The sequence below is a fragment of the Falco peregrinus genome, chromosome 7 (genome assembly GCF_023634155.1).
Source record: "Falco peregrinus isolate bFalPer1 chromosome 7, bFalPer1.pri, whole genome shotgun sequence".
NCBI lineage: Eukaryota > Metazoa > Chordata > Aves > Falconiformes > Falconidae > Falco > Falco peregrinus.
In genome coordinates this window covers 34,414,751-34,424,616 of record NC_073727.1, presented here as the reverse complement: position 1 = coordinate 34,424,616, position 9,866 = coordinate 34,414,751, and positions in this window count along the sequence as shown.

Genomic DNA, 9,866 nt, shown 5'->3' with positions numbered 1-9,866 from the left:
GGGACGACTGGGGTGGCCCTGCATTACCATACCCCATTGGCTCCTCCGCCAAGCAGCACCGGGGGGATGGCACGCAGAGGTGGGTGCCCAGGAGAGCTGGTGGAGCGGTGATGTGAGTGTGCTCCCTGCCTTGTCTCTTCCCTCACACTCACGCTGGCTGGAGTGACCTGCAGTACTCGGCTGCCTTCTGTGCACAAGCCCACGCTGGAGAAACCTTCCCTGAGCTAGACAGGGCTGCAGCATGTGTGGCACAAGGTGTGTACAGTTCAGCTGCTTTGGTCATTAGCAGGATCCTCTAGAGACCGCTCGCCTGTTGCTGAACATGGGGGCAGGCACGTGTATAATGTTAGCGGGGGCTCTGCCCTTCCAAGCAGCATCCTTCAGATGCAATGTCAAGCAGCAATCCTGGCTGCTAACAGGTACCACTGACCTGGTGGTACATTTTCTGTATGGACATAGTACTGTCCTACCAAGGATTTAAGAAATCCTAAGTTTCTTGTCTGTTCCCTTCCTCCCCCTAAAATCCTGAAGATAAACTAAAAATGTTAAGTTTAGGAAGTAAAACAAGTCATTTGAGCAGCAAACAAGGAAGCCAGTTTTCCTTTGAATTTGTGTCATTGGACCCCCCAGCCCTTCCCTTTTCCCCCCAGTGACCCTGACCCTGCTGCACTCCCCACAGCTCCCTCGCAGACAGATCTAGAAGCCTGTACCTGCTGACAGGCAGCCCAGAAAATGTTTATCAAATGCCTACCTTGTACATGATTAATTTTGTTGGATTTTTGTTTGTTTTTTGTTTTTCCAAAACAGGGTGAAACTGGCCAGCAAGCTGAAAAGTTGCTGGGACAGCTAGCTGCCAGATGGCCACCATGACAGCACAAGTTTTCTTCCTCTAAGAAAGGAGATGATAAATTTTTTGTCAGAGACTCTAGTGCCTGAGACACTGGAAAACAAGGAGGGTAAATTTTGTTTCAAAAATAATAGGAAAGGTGTTACTCTTTTTAGTCTAAATGTATGAAAACAGTAGCTAAGAAGCACTGTGAATCCTGAGAAACAGTGAAATTATGAACTGGCTACAGATGGGATGGAAGAGATATTTTAGTTTTACCTACCTAGATTTCTCAGTCAGCCATGTGCTGCCTTTTCTTTTTTTTCTCTCTTTTTTTTTTTTTCTTTCTGTGCTACCTGCCATCAATGAGTGTTATTGTGTATTATATCCGGAAAGGAGGATATTTATATCTATAAATAATTCCTTAGTTCTGTTTCCTTCAGCTGATTCCCATTTGTGGCCATATCCCTCTCATCTTTGGCAGTGTTGCTGTATGTCTGTTACCTGCTTCATAGACACCATTAGGTATGGGAACGTTCTTCTGGAGCTTTGACCATTCTCAGTGCTTTTGCCTGAACTGTTTCTGGTTAGACCACCTCTTTCTTGAACTGTGGTACCTTAATGGGACACTACTTGAGCTGAGACTTCTAGCAGCACTGAGTAGAACAGGATTGCTTCATATACATTACAGGCTATATTCCTGCATGTGTCCCCCAGTATGTTTGTTTTCTTTGTGATATCATGGCACTGTCTGCATTCAGCTGTGAATTATCACTGCTGTCCAAGGGGTCATTTCTTATTACTCTGTGAATTTTTATATTCGTGCCTTCGTGTAGCGCTCTGCGTTCTCCCCTTGGAATTTCATCTTGCTGCTTCACAGAAGCCCGTGGGAACCATCTCAGCCTTTGGCTGCAGCCTTCTGAGAGACTTGTTCTTGTGCTTAGCTAAGCAAAGAGACTGCGTGAGCTTCAGACTGGCTTCAGCAGAGCTCACGCCAGGGAATGTGTGTTTGTGCCAACAGTTTCATATGGAATTATAAGTCACTGTTATTGCTTACACAAAAAATTATATGCAAAGATACCTTGACTACAGATCTGTGTCACTGTATTTAAAAAATCAAGCTAAAAGCTGTTTAAGAAAATACACAGTGGTGTTAATGCATCATCTCAATAATCCTCTAAGTTCTTTGCACTGCCTGTTGCCTTACAGCAAGCCAAGAATGTCCACTTTTGAAATTAATATTGAAATTCCTTGTGATACTGTCAACTATTTTTCAAAACACGGCAGTTACTGCTCTCCCCCAGGGGGAGATAGATAGCTGAAGGATGATGAGGATACCTCTGCAGCTCCCACTTATAGTAATAAATAATACAATGCATGGTGCTGCTAGCATGATTTTTTTATAAAGTAACATTTCAGTAAAAGCTGGTTACAAAACACACTAAGTATGATTTATAGGCCTGAAATTATAACTATCCAGCATTCCTGAGCAATGACTTATTTATTCTTGTAGACAGAAGACAAAGCTTTCTATATTGAAAAATACTTGATGCCTCTTTAATTACAGCTTAGGTACAATGTCAACATTGTGCTTTTTAACCACCCACTGACAGTCACTAAAGTGCAGTGGACCTGCATTTCCTAATTTATGAAATTGCTCCTAGGATTCTGCAGGATCCATGAGAAAATTGCAAAGAATTCTTACTTATCCCTGAGCAAGTGTGTCTCGGCTGAATAAAACTTCTTTCTAAAAGCTTCATTCTTAAAGATCTCATGTTGAGATGGCCCCCTAATGGTGTACCAGAATCTCAGCTTAAGATACCCAGCTGACTTTCAAATACTCACTTTTAATTATCATTCTTTTCTTTCCCCTGGGATTAATGTTGAAAATGTAAGTCTCAGGGTGCATGTGCTTAAGAAATTGTCTTAAGAAAAAGGACATTTCTCACTTATCTAAAAAGGCAAACCAAACTGCAACAAGACATTGATCTCTCAAGCAAGATTTCCACTACCATGAAAATACTTGGTTCTCTTTTCCTCTTCCCTCTAAGCAGCAAGCACAATATGCTTAGACTTCAGTAATGTGTTAGACACAGCAAATATAAGGTCATGGGAAACAGTATGTAAAAAGAAACCACAGATGAGAAATGCTAATTGCATCATTTGACGTGCTACTGGAGCTTAAGTAATGCCAGTAAGGTAAAAGGACTCATAAAGAGTAGAATATGTACTTGTACTTAAGATGATCTGGAGAGCTATCACTAAAAGATGCTCCAAAGAGAGGATTTGTTAGGATTGAAAAACGGAGGGTGACTCAGCCTTCACTATTAATTAACAATAATGTAAACAATTAACATTTAGGAAGACTGTTCATTTATTACAAATCCCATTAAGAAATGAGCTGAGCATCTGTGGTGAGAAGAATGATACAGAAATAACACAATATATTGCAAACGTAGAAATGGGCCAAACCTGTAGCCCAAGAGGTCAGGCTGTGCTCTCAGGATTCGTTTCAGGGATGACTACAAGAGACTAAGCTGTGTGAATGCTCCCTCCCAGGCTTTCAAGGTGTTTAAAACTATCATGGTGGCTCATCTAATTACTTCTCTCTTTTAGAGGGTTTTGATCCAAAATCCAGCCTCCTCCAGCCTTCTATCCCTGACCCCAATGCACATACACATGCACATAGGATGTCCAAATCACATGATCTTGTTCTCAGCAGAACTGTGTTAGTTATCCTACATGTGGCCCACTTACTGAACAGAAGGCAGGGGCTGGTGGGTAGAAATGTGTTTCAGAAAGAATTAACTAGAATCTGGAAAAAATAGAAGCTTATTATATCTGGGAGTAGTCAAAAGACACTGCAATGGAAGGGAGACACTGGAAGAGCAGTAATATCTCAGATACTGTAAGCAGATAGGTTGACAGCAAGACATAAGTATCTGACATGGAGGCACCATCACCAAAAGTGACAGAATTGTGCATGTGAGCCGCTGTTCAAGAACTCTCCTTGTTTAAAAACAGTGTGAGTGACAGCTCCTTGCCCAGCTATTCAGTCTCTGGCTTACAGAACCAGATGCTTTTCTATCAACTCATTAAGGATTAACAGTGGGGAGAAAGGGGTGGTAAAAGGATAACCTTGGGTTTGTTTATTATTTTGGACATTACTTTTCCAATAACTAGTGCACTGGTATCTGTCAGTGTCATGTGGAAATAATTTTCCCATTTTTAGTCCCCTCCTGCTGTCTGAAACTGTAAATCCTGTTTCCAGAGAGCAGAATTATTAGTGTAGCTATATGACAGATTTTGTTGTCATTTACTTGCTGAAGGATTTTATTATGAACAAAGCATCACTGTGAAAAACAACTTCCTTTATCATTTTGAATTACGCTTTTGCTGTAAGATGTTTTTCAAAGTTTCTACCATGTTCAACTTTGACAGGGGAAGAAAACAGTATGGGGGTTTTTTTCTAAAAAAAGAAACATACCCTTGAGCACATTGTGTTGATTTGCCTAAGAAATTTTATCCACATTTTCCTTTTTCATAGCAGCTTATTTTATGGACTGATGTATATTTATACGGGGCATGATAATATAGCAAGTATCAAACCATTTGTGAAACTAGGTGTTTTGTGCTATAGCATGAAGTAGAAAGGGGAACTTCCCTCCCGTCTTTCAGCCACAAGCAAAACCCCAAAATCACAAAAGCAGTTCCTTAATCCAGTGCTCTGGGAAAATACCTGTTGCACTAGTGCAAGGTATTGGTTGTTGCACTGGCTCCCCCTGGATAATGGCTGTACAAACATCTGTAGGGCTTTATTAACCTGTTTAGCTATAGATGCACTGGAGTAGACTATGAATGACTAGAGATTATTTCATGCATAGGTTAAATAATAGTGTCAGTGTGTTTTTCAGCTTCTTACTTATCTGCAGCCATCCACCCCTCTGTTCCCATCTCTGCATTAATTTATCTCATCTCTGTTTTCCTCCTATAGGCACATCAAGAACTAACTAAATTGAAACCTAATGGCTTAATTCTGGGGTCATTTGTCCTGGTTCTTCATTCTCTTTATACAAGAAAAAGCGGTTGCTGTTGCTAGTTTAATTTTATTCACATCACCCTTTATAAGGCCGCGAACTACCTGACAACTATTTTCCCTCCTGTCCTTGTTATATTGCATCCTATTTTTGTGGTACTTGCAGAATTTCTTGTGTCTCCACAGTACCGATTACAGAAAAAGTAGTGCTGACAATTTTATCCAAGAGAGGCTGCTTACCTTATCCCCCTTTCCCCAGGCTGAGGTTCCATGATTGCAAGTGAATCTGGTGGTAAGGCAGTTGGGTTTCACTTTACTTCATAGCCTTCATAAGAAGAAACAACTGCATTAATATAAGCAAGGGAGAGGTGTGAAGAGAAGGAAAAAGAGGAGACGAAAGTCAAATGCACTCAGCGTGACACTCGGATTTGTCAGTTAGATTTGTCAGTGAGGAAACCCAAAGCACATCAGAAGAAGGAAAGAAATGGTGGCCGTGCAGAAGAAAGGGGGAGTAAAGGACCCTTAGGCAGAAAGGGGAGAGGATGGGAGGAAGAAGGAAGAGTAGAGGTGAGTGTGAGACCACTCTTCCCTTCTATGTGTGACCACAATGACCAGAGCTTCCAAAATACAGCTGGAGACAGGCAATTCAGAAAAAAATGTGTGCCTAACTGAAGAAAAGCCAGTCAGAAAGGATAATGGTTAGTGACCCAAACCCAAATCCACCTACAGCATCTATGTGAGCCAAGCAGGACAGAGTAATTTAGATGTATGGAGTGTAAGAGCAGACGTGTGTGTGCACTGAGAAAGTGGAGAGTACCGTACCTGTCATTAACCTTTCCAGCAACAGCCCAGATTGGATGACATAAGGTTGAGATGGAAACAGAGCCACAAGATGCTGAAATACATTTTAAGACTATTCCTAGGAACTACTTAGTAAATTCTAAAAAACAGCACCAGATGGCCAATTTCAAAGATCCTTAAAGGCCCATTTTCTTGCTGACATATGCATGATCATTCTCAGACAGCTTTATATCTAAAAAAATGTTTAACAAATGTTCCTCAGGCAAGATGCCCTTCCAGTCAGCCTTCTGCAGGAGTGCAGAGGTTGATTTTTAAGAAACGGAATGATTGTCTTGTGTATGAGGGATTGATATGGCCATTAAATGCTCTAGAGAACAGTGTCAACAAAAATTTCATCTACCCATGAAAATTCAGAAGTTTCTGTGCCAAACCAATCAATGGGTAATCTTGTTTCTCAAGGGCAAATGCAATTAGCATTCCAGATCTGGAAAAGCAGGCCTAAATCCACTAGGAATATCACAGCTAAGTTAGGAGAGGAAGATGTAAGGGAAAGACAGGTTGTTGTAATGGTGAACAAACATCCTGATTTGTCTTTAAATTATGCCAATTAATTACAAAATAGTATGAAAAATGTAATCCTCCATTAACAAGAGGCCATATGGGAGAAGTATTTGAGGATGTGTAACTGCAGAGTACACTTGCCGCATAAGAGTACAGGGTCTTTACTGTGTAAGCTTTGTGCTAAGTGATGGCAGTGAAGTAGCAGATTTGAACCTGGAAATGTGACAATACCACCCAAGCCCTAGCTGTTGGACTTAGGAAAGCCTGAAACTGCACCTTCACTGACACTTGCAGAATGTCACTGTGAAGAATGGCTCCCGTGATCAGCTGTTATGTCATGCTGTGCAGATTTTTTTGTTTGAACGCTTGCAACTTCATGTGAAACATGCAAATGAAACCCAGTGCTGTCTCTGAAAATAACAGTGCATAGCAATTAAGTGCAAGAGTCATGGTACATTCATGCTGCGTCATAAAATTAAGCCTTCAGTAAGTTTCAGAGCCTAAAACCACAGAAACAAAAAATACAGTGACTCACGAGGTCCATAGAGAAATACTTCTGAATTAATAGCAATATTCATGTGCTGCTTTCCCATCAGTATATCAACCACAAGTATCCAGCGGCAGCTCTTAGAGGGTATGACACAAGGCCTTCATTGTGGGGGATAACTGGTGATGGTGATGGTCTCATTCTGCCAGTGTGTCCTCCTGCTGCCACTTTGCTACAGGGTACAGCAAAACCTGTTGTTCATTTAGTGCATTGATCAGCCTGGCAACTCTGCTCTGGTGGCTCAGAATAAAGCTACTGGGACAATTTCAATGAAGGGTTCAGCAGTTCAGAGCTTAAACTGTTTCTGACACCTTAACACTGGATTCCCTCATTCAAGTCTTCGCTAACATGGAGCCACATGAGAGAACAAGCTACAGCTTGATCTGACAGATCTGAAGCCTGAACCATAACACTTGCTTTTTTGCATTTTTCTGTGTCTTTGTTGCTGATTATAATTCCCTGAGCAGCTTAACTGTCAGAAATAGCACCTCATTTGTGTTTATCTACTGACCATAACTTATTTAGCATTTTATTCCAGTTCTGCTGGTTAATAATTAACACACTATGCATTTGGCTGAAAATTAGCACCCTTTCAACTTAGTTACCATTTTAAGAAAAGTTGTTCATAATCCTACTCTGTTCATCATCCTCTGGAAATTACTTAAAATTTACTCTTAAGGTTTTGAGGTGTTTTGTAACTGGGAAGCAATTGTCAGGGAAGAAGTTTCACACAAATTTAGTCAGAGCTACTTGCAGTACTGAATCAGATCTTTTCCAGTAAGGTCATATGAGTCGCCATTCGCTCTTAGCATGTGAGATCATCAGCTCCCGATTTTACATATTTATTACTGGGTGGGCAAGAAGTGTCATTGCAATACATATTTGGCCTGCAAAGGCCCATATTCTTCTTCAGTTTCTTGGGAGTCCCAATAGAGTAGTTCACCTACAATCAGGGTAGTCTGTATTCAGTGCCAGAACTGGAGAAAATATTAGTTGCCCAGACGAATTGGATGTACTTTTTAGTGCTTCACCATGGCTACAGGAATATATTATCAAACATTATTCTGTGTGGGAGGGAACAACATGACGGCATCTTTCTTGATCATTTCCAGGAAAAGTTATATCATAGTTTGTCAGGTGCTATTGCTATGAATTATTGCTGTCACAATCCAGATTCCTTTTACATTTTTATCCCTGGCTGAAAGGTGATAGTATTTCAAGTCTTGCTCTTGGTAAGACAAACCATCTCTCTTGTCACTGCCACTTGCGTAAGCAGGGAGAGGCATGTTGGAGTTTGTAATAAAGGTTTATGTGGCAGTGTATAACAAAGCTTACATTTGTACCTTATATTCTCTTTTTTTCCTTTCACCCCCTTTTTTTTTCTTCAGTCTGTAGCTCTTGAACTACTTGATACTGCTTTTCCAGTCTTCTATGCCAGATAAATGGCATTCCTTTGACACCTCCCAGTGTTGTAGTAAAGAATAACAGATTAAGGACATTCTGGGTTTAGCTCCTTGTTTTGCTTTTTCCTCTTTTTAATTTCCCTCTGAACACTCTCTTTCATTTTTATAGTTTTACTTGTGCTTTTATCAAAAGCCATTCTTCCATTTGAAAACCCCTTGCCATTTAACTCCTATATTTAATTAAGGCAGGGAAAAGACACAATCCTACTAGTTAGTTTTAAGAGTTGCAGACAAAGCTTCTCTGGGTTCTTTTATCCATGTGGTCCAGCCAGTGGTCTAGTTTGGTGAATCCAACTAGGGATACTTTGTCTGGCCAACAGCCTGTCCCTGGAGGAAGTAAAGTGAGCAGTAAATTCTTCCTGAGCAGCTGAAAATCCCTGTCTACCCACCAGCACCCCAGACAGATGGATGACTGCGGCTGCAGGAAAGGGTTTGAAGCACCAAAGCGCTGCTTTCTGTTGTAACGCCAGACCCTCTCAACCCAGAACTGCGGCTCGCACCTCATCTTTTGGCGCCAATCACTGAGTCTGGCAGCAGGAGGATTTCTCCTGTCCTCTCTGTGCATTCAGCATCACCCAAAGCCTCAGTGCTGAGCACAGGTCCTGCATCCTCCATTTCTTTCAGACAAGCTTCTCCTCAGTTGCTGCTGCCAAAAAGGCGGGAAGATGTTGGTGGAGGAAGATGGCTGCTGCTGCCAGGGTCAGCAGTGGGAGATTGAGACCAGCTCACTCTGGAGAAGGGTGTAGACAAGTTATGTGGTGGAGCTGGAAGCCCATGGGTAGCCACCCCCACTCCAGTTTCCCACTGTCAAGTGCCTCTCACAGGCAGTCAGCACAGCCTGCTTTTTTCTCTCACCCATTCAAACTTTGTTGTATGTGATGAGCACTACATGCATATGAAGCTTATCTCTGTAAAAATTCTCCTTTAGCATTTAGGTCTTCTTACCAGCAAAAATATCATATATGCATATAATCAGTTACCGATTACAGAAAGTTTTTCACTAGTGCTCATCAAAGTTGGAGGCAAGCTGTGGGAGACTTAAACACCCATGTTATTAGACCACTGCATCAATAGTTATATCGTTAAGAGACAAAGCTCTCACAAAGCAAAATGTAGGAAACCATCATTTATTGCTATCCGGATGATGAGGATGTTCCTCCAAAAGTCACTGAAGCCTGTTGCTCACACTTCTTCAACCTGAGAGACAGGCTGCAGTGTGGGGCAAAGTCTTTTTTAAGGTCAAACTCACTGTAAGAAACAGTAATAGTGAACAGGGATGAGAACTGCCTGGGAAGGCTCGCCTGCCACATTTTCTAGTCCATGAGCTGCAGTGGGCAGGCTGTTACCCCTGTGACAACTGCCCTGGGGGAAAGCGTGGCAGCAAAACACATGCTGTGAAGCAGGCTGGTTCCTCAGCGTATTACTGTAAAGGGTAAATCCATTTCTGAGCAGAGTCAGTGTATAGCATAGCCTGTGCTTCATTCATGGGTCACTCTAACCACTAATACAGCCAGGATAGTACCAAGGGGGTTGGTTTGTCCTCTGATCAGTGGAGATTTTCACCTCTGCTGTGTCAGAGAGAACTAAACCAAGAATTTAACTAAAATTGTACAGAAGTTTGTAGTTTCTGTC